We start from the raw sequence: 10,283 nt of genomic DNA, 5'->3' as shown, positions 1-10,283 counted from the left end.
CTTTGTATACAGTCAGCATAATTTAGTAAAAGTAATCTTATCAACACAAATTAGGAAGTTGACTGTAAAAAAAGATGACCAGAGGAAGCACTTTAAAGGATTTTTCATGACATGGAAGGCATAAATGATAAAATGTAGAAGCGGATCCAAATTTGAAAGGAGATAACAGTTTACTAAGACACAGAAAAGATGTTTGCTCTGTATTATAGTTTGTGACATAAAGCTAAGCCATGTCCTAACTACTTTTTTTACACTGAAGTTATGTATTTTAACAGCTTTACATGTAATATCCATATATAAAAAAAACTTTAAGTGCTTTTCTCCAATTTAAAAATCTAAAGAATTCAAAAATAAGGCATTCAATAATTTGAAAAAAGTACAGATTTACAAAATGTGTATATTCTGTCATGAAAACTCCACACCAACATTATACGCTTGGAAAAAAATACAAACAGGATATATTACAAATTTATACAGCAATAACTTAGTTCACACCATGCAATAAAAGTACATTAATCAAGATACACAAGCTTTTTGTAGGTTCTAAACTGAAGGACTTTCTTTCTTTCTTTTTTCAGAATCCTTAAAACCTGTGGCACTTAAAATTTGTTAGCCTTTCTACTGGGAGGTAAATTCTACACAACAATGATGAAAAAGATGAACAGACCAGTTGTCTATTATGAATCATTCCAGCTTTGCTCAACAATGGCCGAAACTCTTTTCTCATATTCCCGTTTGTTTTCCTGATAAAGCTGTGCTGCCTGGCTATTGGCTGGACTGTTTGGATTCGGTTCATCCAACAAAGACTGAATTGATGTTAAGATAGAAGATACATCATATGTCGGACTCCATCGATTTTGAAGGATATCTAAACATATGCTACCATCAGCGTACACATTTGGATGAAACATTTTGGATAAAAACCTAACAGTTGGTGGTTTATTTGGATATTCTTCAGAAAATTCGATTACTAGTTTAAAAGTACCATCCTCAAAGAGTGTCCCTTCTGGCCCAAATATGACTGCATTCCACTGCATGATGTTGTTTTCAGGATGGTGCACCACTGACTCCCACGGGTGGGTCCTCTTGGCAATCGCTTGAAATCTCGCATGAGCCTTCTCCAAGCCGGGGTGGACATGCTTCCCCAGCTCCCCCGCGGTCCCCAAACTACTTTTGGTAGCCTTTTTTTTTTTTGGCTTCCCCCCCTCAAAGATTTCTTTATTGAGATTAAGTACCTACATAAATTTCACAGTACTGTAGTGTAGTTATACCTAGCTAGTCACAAACACATTTTAACCTTCACAATGATAAGCATCATTATTCTAATCTACAAAGCTTATGAAGTATATGAACATTAACAGTAAAACTGTTTTTTCCAGATGGGGTGATAGGTACATTTCTTTCCTTTTGATTAATATCAGAAGTTCCCTTTTTATCTCTCATTCCCTTCCTCCTATCACTTCCCTTGAGTTGCTTAGTTTACTTTCATCAATGTCCAGTGCAGCTGTTGGGCTCCTTTGCTGTATTTTTCCACCCGTTTTCCACTCATTCTGTGCCATCCTCCCAGCTCCCCTCAGATGTACACGTGTATACACCAAGTATGAGGTAAAGACTATACAGTTGTTGTTTTTTAATTTTTTGGCTGTACTGGAGTTTGGACTTAAGAGACTCTTATCTCCAATTAACCAGCAAGAAGTCATAAGGAGAAGTGTAACTTAATGGCAGAGTGCCAGCCTTGAGTGATAGGAAGCCCTGAGTTCAAGTCCTAGTACTGGCATAAAAAATAGGAAAATGTAATACATATTGTGTGACAATTCATTTAAACGATATGCTTATGATTTATGTAAATTTTTGCTTATGATTACGTTAGTTTTCTTGTGACTGCCAAAACAAGTTACCACAGATGGGTAGCTTAACATAACAGACATTTATTCTTTCTTAGTTCTAGAGGCAATGAGTATGAAATCCCACAGAACTTCCCACCATTTTAGGGGTTTTCAGGGAAAACCCTCTCCCTGCCTCTAGCTACTGGTACCTGTGGATATTGTTTGACTTGGGACTTCATTAAGTCTCTGCCTCTGAGGTCACTCGGCTTCCTCCTGCCTGTCTGCTCTCTCTCTCTTTGCCTCCCTTTCACAAGGATACTTGTCATGAATTCAAGACAAGTAGATAATCCAGGATGACCTCCTCACCTCAAGATTCTTAACCTAATGATATCTACAAACATCTCCCCCTTCCCAATAAGGGAATATTCACTGGTTCCTGGGTTTAGGAAATAGAAATACCTCCCCCCTTTCTATCGTAAAGGTGATGTACAGAGTGTTGAGTTACATAAGTCAGGTAATGAATACTTTTCCTTTTGCACAGTCTCACCCCTCCCTCTTTTTCTCCCAGTGTTTTCCCCTCCTGACCCCCTCCTCCCCACCAAGTTGTACAGCTCATTTCCAACATAGTGTCAAAGTATCACTGCTGACTTAGTTCACCCTTTGTTTCACCATTTCTGTGCTTTGTCTTCCCCTCCCCAAACCAGATAAACTTATAGGCAAGACAAAGGGTACAGAAGAAAAAATAGGCACAAAAGGGAAAAACAGAAGAAAAACAAGAAAAATAAAAAGCACTACAAACAGCACAATAAAAAGCCTTGGTTCCATTTCTTCGAGTTCATTTCAATAAGCATCATTTTATGTGATCCTATGTCTGTAGCTACTGAGCCCTTGTGTTTCTCTCCTAAGAATATCCTCCTTTGGTCTTAACAGGTGAATGTCTATCATGTCTAAGTGTGTAATTTTTTGCCTTTTACTATCCACTGGGTTTACTTATAGATTTATAGGCACATTCTAGTTACCACAAATAAGGGAAATCATACAATTGATGTTTCTTTGGGTCTGGCTTATAAACCTTTTTTTATTTCCTTCCAAAAATGGTACAGTATTATTCTTTCTGATGGAAGCATAGAATTTCACTGTGTATATATACCACATTTTCTTGATCCATTCATCCACTGAGGGGCATCTAGGTTTATTCTCTATTTTTTTGCTCTGGTTAAACAATGCTCCATTGAACCTTGTTGTGCTGGTAGCTTTAGTGTGGCCTTGTTTGTGTTCTATTACGTAAATGCCTAGGAGTGGAATTACTCAGTCATAGGGAAGTTCTGTGTTTAGTGTTTTGAGGAACCTCCATACTGCTTTCCAGAGTGATTGAACAAGTTTACATTCCCACCAACAGTGTAGTACCATTCCATTTTGGCCACATCCTGGACATAGTTATTTGAGTGTCATCATTCAACCCATTATAATGACATACCTCACTTAAAAAAAATTGAAAGCTAGTAAAAGAAGTGGTTTATCTTTATAACTTTGGTATAAAAGAATATTATCAGGATTATTCCTAATATTAAATATGCAGATATTTAATTTTTTTCCTCTGTGGACTTGTCACATGAACAAATCTATCCTTCTACTTCTTTCCTTCTGCCTTGTCAATGCCTTAATCCTATTCGCCATATTCCATGGTGGTCTTACAGATTCCCATGGCTTCCAAACTTGCCTTGCTTTATTCTCTTCATCAAACAGAAGCTAGAGCAGTACACACAACACAGCACAAGAAGGCTTTTTCAGGTATAACCACTGCCCCTTCCTTTCTCTGTCTCTGAAATGATATTCCTTTGCTTCCAGAATAAAGTGTAAATTCTACCATGATTCAAAACTGGGAGTCATTCATTGGCAAACTCTGTCCCTGCTTATCTGAGATACTTCCTTTCTTACTGATAAATGCCCTGATAGCTTCCTTTCAGTATTTTAAACATGTAAAAGCCAGTCCCACTCGGTGGGAGAAACCAGGTAGTCTTTAATGCTACAATTCTGTTGATGATTGAATATACTATTGTCTAAAAATGAAAACAGTAACTTATGTTGGCTTTAGATGCCTTCAGAAAACATGAAAACAAAATATAGTCGCGTACTTCCCCAACTCATCCTCCTAGATAATGATATTTTGGTGTAGTCAACTCAAAATACATCTTTTAATTTTACAAGTATATTATCCAGTAACTGGGTAGCTTGTTTCTTTCCCTTGAACAAGAGTTTGTTTTCATATTATTACATATACAGCTTCATTGCTAGTTTTAGGTTCGATCCATCCTTCTAGACTGGCGGCCTAAGGAGCTGCGCCAGTCTGAATGCCCTGTAGGAATGGGCCGATGCACCATTTCCCCACTTACATCCACTTACATCTTTCTTTTTTTTTGCCACTCTACCTCTTGAGCCACAGCTCCACTTCCCGCCTTTTCTGTTTATATGGTGCTGATGAATCGAACCCAGAGCTTCGTGCTTGCTAGGAAAGCTCTCTACTGCTAAGCCACATTCCCACTTAGATCTTCTCAATCACTTCTCTGAAAAATGAAAACTAGCACCCTATTATTTGTATTTCTTGCATGAAGGGTAGAAAGTTGAAGGTTCTTCTTCTGTTACCTGCACTTCTTCAAGATTGTGCAAGAAAAATTGTTTGAGTAGATTTAAAAAAGTGATAGCAGGCCAGTTAAGGCGGCTATGCAGTGCCCAGTTGGCTGCAACTCCACTGCCATGACCAGTTTCATTAACATCTCTTCCCATTGCTTGCTCTTCTGTGGCTCTGTACACAGCTTAGACTTTGTAGTCCCTTACTATGGAAGTCTTAATTTTCCTAATTTTCTTCTTGTAAAATGTGAGTCACAGAATATTCTCATCATGATGATTATTTCTTTGGAGCATACATGTGGGGAAAGCAAATGACACTTACAGATTTAGAACCTAAGTTTCAGAATGTGACCAAGTAATTCCTATTTGCTACTTGTCTGAGGTCTTAGTCATGTTGGGGTTTCAGCTGAGAGTTCAAATAACTTGACAGAGCAAAATATTCTGTGATAATTTTTCCTATTATATTTATTTTAGAAGGGGGTCCAGAGAAGAGTATAGGGAAATGATCACTTTCTATGTTACTTTTCAGTAGCCATTTTTTAAAATTATTTTTGTTTGAAAAACAGCACCGGGGCATTCCAAGTCACTACCAATGGCATAATATTGCCGATTTTAAAAATATACTAGAAGCTTGCTTACGTGGTGATGCCAAGGATCACAGAGTACTTTTTACTGTCCAAGGTCCTGAAATAACAAATACTTTTGTTCTGCAGTCTTAATGTGTTGCTTGGAACTTTATAGAGTGATTTATTCATTGAACAGGGACATTCTATCACAACATATACTCTTTCAAAGTGTTTATCTAAAGTCAACACATTTGAATATGACTCTACTGACTAATTGCTCTACAGTTTTATATGTGATAGTATCATGTCTTTTAAGATCTACTTTTCTAAGATACAAAACAAAATAAATTCATATGATTATGTTTATGATTGTGAGACCATGGGTCTTCTAAATGATTTCAAAACTATAAACAAGCATAACTCCAACCTCAGCTAATACAGACCTAAGTGTAAATACAAATTCTAAATAAAGAGATCAGACTAGGTCTTTCGGAATACAAGTGGATAGTATGGCTTGTAAAATACAAAATCATGAGTCCCATACTTTAAAAAAGCAACCTGAAAAATAACAGAAATGAATGGGAATAAAGTTGTTTTAGTGGTAAGGATGGAGGATCAAGGAGTAGGACATGCAGTTCATGCCAGGCATAGTCACACTGTAAGGACAAATGTATAATCCTTACACCTTTTTTTAACAGAAAAAAATGAGAAAAAATTTTACCTATAGAAAATTATAGGATAGGAATTCAGACTGGAAATCAACACACCTCTTAAAAAGGTTAACTAGAATACAATCATGATATCTTTCAGTGTATTCGAAAGAAACATTTTTTTGTATTTGCCAACTTTTAAAATCTTTTATTAGACATTTATTTTGCTTTTCTAAATAAGTACCCACTTGGAACTTTTACATATTTCCTCTAGCTTTCTTAGTTAATATGCTAGTTAGCATGGTCAGAGGCACAATGTGGCTATTCCTCCCACTATTCTAGAATTAATTTATAATTTCCATCACTCATGGCTTATATTAAACTCAAGCCTAATGTTATGATTCAAAGAAATATGGATATGATGCTGTAGAATTATAAAATTGTGTTTAATTTCAACTGAGAAAAATAGCAAATGGGATACTGAAAATGTCCAGCAATGAATAACATAATAATATATTTTCTTTCTTAAAACAAATTTAAATTCAACTGGATTTCATCCATAACATGGAAATGTTTTCCCCAAAATTGACCTTGACTAATTAGAATTTATCAAAGAATACTGTTTATTGTGTCCATTACTGTATCTCTATATAAAGGGCTAGATCATACAGTTGTTTCATATGTTCAATGTATGCAGGTACCAGGCTGAGAGACTTAGTGGGAATTGAAATCCAACCCAAGTTTTAGACACCCTGTGTGCTTCTCCTGCCATATCCCTCATGCTCAAGGGTTGTCTTCTGCCCTGGGCCTTCACTGGCTGCTAGGTAACACTACAGTACCATGGTGCTTTTACCACCAGAAGGGGGCATCTTTCTCTAATTACTATACAGCTGGGAATGACTTGCTTATGGAGGCAAGTTATCACATAGGCTAGCAGTGCTTATATAGGCTTGAAATGACTTTGTTTAGATACTAGCAGATACACTAGTAGTTAGACTCTTGCAAGGTATTACTGGTGGCAGAATTAATTGGGTAAATTATTACCAGTGAGATTTTGACAACAGTGCATCAAATACCAGGGCAATTAATTTGTGATATTTCTTTTAAGAAATGGTTTCCTTTTTTTTTTGCCAGTCCTGGGGCTTGGGACTCAGGGCCTGAGCACTGTCCCTGGCTTCTTTTTGCTCAAGGCTTGCACTCTACCTCTTGAGCCACAGCACCTCTTCTGGCCTTTTCTGCTTATGTTTTGCTGAGGAATTGAACCCAGGGCTTTGTGCATGCTAAGCAAACACTCTACAGCTAAGCCACACTCCCAGCTTCCTTAAAAATGTTTTCCTTTTAAGCCAAGGTTATGGTCACAACTTTTGGGAACCTGACAACAGGGCTCTTCTGAAACTTTTTTTGAAACAATTTTGACCCACATTTGGGAAGAAATAAAAATTATCTTTCATAGATGATATAATAAGACTCCTTATAATTATAGTTTGTCAGCTTTAATCCTTGATGAAAAGAGTGGTAAAGATAACTGATTGTTTTGCCGGCCTGAGCAGATCGATATTTTAATACATGTGAGTGACATTAGCTGGCTAGTAAAATCTAACACCAGAGTCAAAATATAAAAGTGTCATGTGAGCTAGAAACCAAATCTTCTGTCTATGCTCAGCATTATGAATCAAACAGTGAAGAGTAGAGTAGGCTGAGTAATGTGGAGAAATTGCTAAAAGCCTAAGTAATTCCAGTAAGACAACATATACAAGTGACAATCACACATTTAGTGTGATTTCAGGGTCATAGAAAAAAGTTTTCTTTTCTCCCTTTTTTTCATCTCTTCCCCAATACTTCTTATATTTATTTGTTTGGCATTGCCTGGTAATCTCAAATTTATTATCCACTACTTTGGCTGAAAGACTCATCTATTAAATACCTCTGGGATGGGAAGAATATTGTCTTCGTTAGTCAGTATGGAGAGAATATACTTTGATAAGGACAAGTGTAAAAGTAGATAGTACCTGAAGGTAGGACAATAAAATGGGAAAAAGTTTCAGACAATTTCAAATCCACGTTAGATTTATTCTACACCAGATATCAAAACATCTTTATGTAGTCAACTATGCGTGGGAAATAATTTGGCTTTAGAGATTGTTAGGCCTGAGACTTCAGCTAGACAGCTGTGGTTTGATTTCTACTTCCACCTCTAAGTATATTTATTTAGACAGGCACCGCTTCTCCAGACTCCAATTTCCTCTTCAACAAACATTTATGTACCTAATACATGGCAGGTATTGTTTAAAATGAAATCATGATAATCATAGTACTCATCATCTAGGATTGTTGTAAGAAGGAAATGAGATATTCTTAAAAAGCAGTTGCTGTGTGCTTGGCAGAGAGTGAATAGAATCCTATGAAGCAAGTTCTAGTAAGGGTGCTCCCTTCACCTGGACTGCTCTTCAGATTACAAAGCACTTTCTCATCTATTGTGTCCTCACAGCAATTCTGAAGGGAGAGCTAGTCAACGTATTTAGTGTTCCATTTTATATGTGGGGAAGTGGAATAAAGGTTAGTGCTTTACTTTGTTAGACGACCTACTGAGAAGGATGTTTGGCTGAGATATTTATAAGTTGGCCCACTACATTGTACTTACTAGGCATCTCCATTTATAGATGGAGAAATTCAGTAAGTCTTAGATTTTGATTTTCTTTTCTAGAGCCTGTAATAAAGATGGATTTAGGGAAAGTATGAGTTGGCCACATGTTTGTGCATATTGGTGATATTGATAAAGGAGTATTGGACACAAAGAAGAAGACCCTGAACAATTTAATTTCTAACATAAAAGTTGGGAGGGATTATTGTTCCTTATCGTTGGTGAATTATTAGAAAGCTTAAGGAAGGAAGAGATTTAGACTGGAAGTAAGAAAAAGGTTTTATTTCACCAAAGTTTCTCATGTTTTGGAAAAGACTGTTAATAAAGAGTTGGGAGTCTCTTTCCTTAGATATATTAAAATGTTGGATAATCATATAAATTGTAACTTTCTTTAGAGATAGTGAATGAGGAAGTCTTTTTACAATGACTTCTTTCTCCTCTAGTTCTAGAGGGTATTTAGATGATTTTAGTAAGGGTGGGAAGTTCTCATATCACCTTTACTCTAATAATTTTCACCTAAACTAATCTTCACTTTAAAATTAGCAGAAATAAAATGGACATAGCTCAAAGATCCCCAATGGATATTGAATCAATGTCCCACCCCTTATTAAGCCAAATCTTTTGCTGAGACTATTTTGTCCTTTTTATCAGATGAGTGGGGGAATCATCTGTCAATCAACACACCTGAACAGTATATCCTACTAAAGGATTTCTGACTCTGCCCAAAGTAAAAGAGTCTAGAAATAAGACTTGCTTACAAGCAAGTTATTGAAAATACATGCCCTCTACATATCTTCAAGACTTTGTTTCAAACTTCCTTTGGATGACATAAAAATAAGAGCTGTTTTTTTTTCTCTTTTAATTACATGGACCTTAACGTTCTTATTTTTATTTTATTTATTTTCTCATTGGTTGTGGAGCTTGAACTCAGGGCCTGGGCACTGAGCTTTTGTGTTCAAGGCTAGTAGTGCTCTACCACTTTGAGCCACAACTTCACTTCCAGTTTTTGGGTGACTAGTTGGAGATAAGATTTTCCTGCTGGGCTGGCTTCAAACTGTGATTCTCAGAGCTCAGCCTCCTGAATAGCCAGGATTACAGGTGTGAGCCACCAGTGCCTGGCTCAAGTTCTTATTTTTAAATTGTAAACCTGATATGTTTGTCTGGAACTGAAAAATGTCCTTTTAGGGAGTAAGAAACAAAACTAACTTCTTTGAGGAAGAGAGACACTTGTGACATTGGGGATCTAACTCTTCTATTTTGAGAATATTGCATGCAGAATGTGGTGGTATTTTAATAACTTGCTGGCCAAGAAATATTTTTCCCTTTGAGTCAACTTAAAAATTATTTATTTTTATTATGTACAAAGGGATTTCAATTCCATAAGTCAGATTATGAGTACATTGCATCTTAGCCAGTCATCTCTCCCGTTGTTCTCCCCATTTTTGCCCCATCCTATCCCTACTTTCAAATGATGTAGTTAAATTTTACATCATGGACCTTGGATATAATGACTGTATTTGCTTCCTTCCATTCCTGTGGGCCCTCTTCTTGCCCCACCCAGCATCTTTCAGTTTCCTGATTTTTTATTTTGTTGAGCAGTCCATTAGTTGTTCAAAGGAGTTACACTATTGAGCTCCTTCCCTAAGTATAGTTTCATTAGATCAATTTGTGTGTGTATGCATATAACTCTGTATTTGCTGTCATGTGTCTTAGATCTAAATTTCACATATGAAAGTGTGCACCATTTTGTATCACTGAGCCTGACTTATTTTACTTAATATATTTCTAGGTCTATCCTTTTCCCTGCAAGTAACAATCTTATTCTTTCTGATGGCAAAGGTATCTAATAAAGTGACATAATAACTTAATGCAGTCTTTGATTGGATTCTGGCAGTCTTAAGTCAACATATGCTTCTATTACAAACTACTTTAGATTGTGTCATTTGTAAATAGAAATTTGTTCTTCAGGTTA

The 10,283-nt window shown here is 36.4% G+C and overlaps 1 pseudogene across 1 annotated transcript; it reads right to left on the bottom strand.

The window, feature by feature from the left end:
- Positions 1 to 306: 306 nt before the first annotated feature.
- Positions 307 to 1,138, bottom strand: LOC125363101 (annotated as a pseudogene). Its single transcript, XR_007213172.1, has one exon. The product of XR_007213172.1 is annotated as a ubiquitin-conjugating enzyme E2 B-like (transcript).
- Positions 1,139 to 10,283: the final 9,145 nt, after the last annotated feature.

The sequence above is a fragment of the Perognathus longimembris genome, chromosome 14 (genome assembly GCF_023159225.1).
Source record: "Perognathus longimembris pacificus isolate PPM17 chromosome 14, ASM2315922v1, whole genome shotgun sequence".
Taxonomy (NCBI): Eukaryota; Metazoa; Chordata; class Mammalia; order Rodentia; family Heteromyidae; genus Perognathus; species Perognathus longimembris.
This window is presented reverse-complemented; position numbering and strand designations above follow the sequence as displayed.